Source organism: Octopus bimaculoides, chromosome 2 (genome assembly GCF_001194135.2).
Source record: "Octopus bimaculoides isolate UCB-OBI-ISO-001 chromosome 2, ASM119413v2, whole genome shotgun sequence".
NCBI classification, from domain to species: Eukaryota; Metazoa; Mollusca; class Cephalopoda; order Octopoda; family Octopodidae; genus Octopus; species Octopus bimaculoides.
Window position 1 is genome coordinate 21,222,615 of NC_068982.1, and position 2,764 is coordinate 21,225,378.

Sequence of the window (2,764 nt, forward strand, 5' to 3'; positions counted from 1 at the left end):
ATGTACATATATTTTAATGTATATATCTTTAGATATATATGTATATGTATATATATATCTCTGTGTGTGTGTGTGTGTGTGTGTCCGAAAATATATGTACATTGATATATGGGCATATTTATATACACACACATATATATAGAGAGAGAGATAGAGAGAGAGAAAGAGAGAAAGAGAGAAAGAGAGAGATGAGGAGATAGAAAAGAGGAGATAGATGCACTATTACATCAACTGAAGCATAATTTACGAAGTTAATTCCAATAATTAATGTTTGCTGTGAAGTGCAATTCTTCATTGCATATAGCCCAATCAATATAGCAGGTTAATTTCAACGGAACTGTATCATGTACCCATTGTTTCCCAGCTCTCGTGTTGCTGTAAGTTAATGCTTACATACACACACCCACCCACACACACACACACACACACACACACACTCACACACACACACACTCACACACACTCACACACATACACACACAATCTAGTGAGTAATAAGAATTACACTGTGGTACATCTAATTACTTCTCAAGAGAAGGATATTAAAACGATCTCTCTCTATATATATATAGATCTTCCAAAGTGTTGTATAACCCCTCCATATATGTGTAACTTGATAAAGGGGGGGGATTAGTTGATAAAGGAAGGATTAGTTGAATTAACACAAGTTGAAATTTTCACATACTTATCATTGGGCTTTTGGCCTCAGCACGTCCATTAAGAAGATGGCATCATAAATAATAACACTCATGAGATTTCATAAAATATTTGTCTAGAATTGATCGTATTCATGGCAGGGATGTTTAGTTTCTCTAGATGATCAATTGTTTTCGCAGTGTGATATGTAGGTGTATTGATCTGTGAAAAGTATTTCTCCTAGCAATAGATGAAAGCCGGTGAAAATTCTCCAATGTCGATTTAATGTGCTTTTATATTTACATCAGCTTCACAGTATTCCACCTGACATGCATGTAATAATGAAAGATGAAGCCCAAAGGAATAGATGGTTTATGTTACATCAAAGGATGTAATTCAGAATGGAGAACGCTGGGTTAATGCGACATGATACACATTGCTTTTTATGTTTTCTTCAACGTTATATCTTGTTGTTATACCTATAGACTATATATATATATATATATATATATATATATATGTATATATATATACATATATATATATATAAATATATATAAGAGAAATAGAGAAAATTGATTGATACAAGTTACTGTTTGCAATCTCTTTATTTTATGTATTTTGTAATATAGTAATTTTAATTCCTTAACGGAATTTTATATATTTTGATTTTGCATTCTGATTTTTTTTTATATAATCCTTGTTTTTTTTTTTCTTTTTTTTTTTTCTTCAGAGGAAAACATCGTAATTTAATAAAATTGTATTCAATCGGGAATCGAAACAAGTTGTCGAATAAAAGTGAAGGAGAACTATTTTATCTTAATTTTATTATTTTTCAGTGTATTTTAAATTATGTTGTTATATATATATTGCAAACAAGATATCGCAAATCCTATATATTGCATATGTATAAAATATACTTGGGAAAACAGAAAGATCAAGGTATGAGCTACCTTATGTTGCATCAAGTATTTTATTTTGATACCTACCCGGGGGCAAATTTGCCATTAAAACTCTCAGTCATCGATAATATATTAGCATTAGAATACACAGTTCAATTTCATCAGCAATAAATCCATATATTATAATATTTAGATTACTATTTTTCTAACTTTAGTTTTTATAGAAAGACAATTTATACAGTTTATGAGATAGTTACAAAAATGTTCCACTGCACGTTTCATTGCTGTATGACACATATTGAATAAGCGAACGTTTTTAATACGAAAATGTCCATACATTGCATGATATTTTCCACGTTTTTGAAGCAATAAATAAACACGAGATTAGATTTCTAATTTGTCTGACATCAGAAAATGTTTACAATTATAAATATCATTAAGCACACACATAACCGTGTCAAAACAGTACAAATTTATTGGATTGGTGATAGCTTCCTTCTAAAAAATTAGCACTCAGAATTACTCAGGTGAGAATGCATTCTGCATTTAATATAAATTCAGTTGATGACTCGGTGCAGCAGCATGACGTAAGACATGCTACAACGTTATTTTTTTTTATGTAGTGTATCTACGACAATAACATCTGTCTTCCATGTTTTAGCCTCTATAAAATAAATATAGCTATAATTTATATCTTATGTCTGCACAACCTAATTCAACAGTTTGTGTCGAGACTTACTTGGAAGCCTGAGAAACTCTAAATCTTTTAATATTTTCAACCGGCTCAAAACCACATTGTGAGTATCTACGCTTCAAACCATCCATCTATGGGCATATGCAAATGGAGAGCAACACAGTTTAATATGATTCTGTTTGCCAAATGCTAGATTATAAGTACGGGGAATTAACTGGGTTTTCCTTTTGGGGACTGGAAATTCGAAACACAAAATTATAATTTATAGCAAAGAAAAGAGATTCATTTTTCATCTCAAAAGAATAAAAGCCGACGACGTTTTGAGTGAGAATTACAATCGGAGCACAGCTGTCCGAAACGATTAGTACAAACTGTCAATCGTGTAATGTAACCAATCGGCAAATTGCAGGTTATATATATATATATATATATGTATGTATATATGTGTGCGTGTGTGTGTGTGTGTATGTGTGTGTACGTGTGTGTGGGGGGTATATATATGCATATATATATAAATGTGTATATATATATA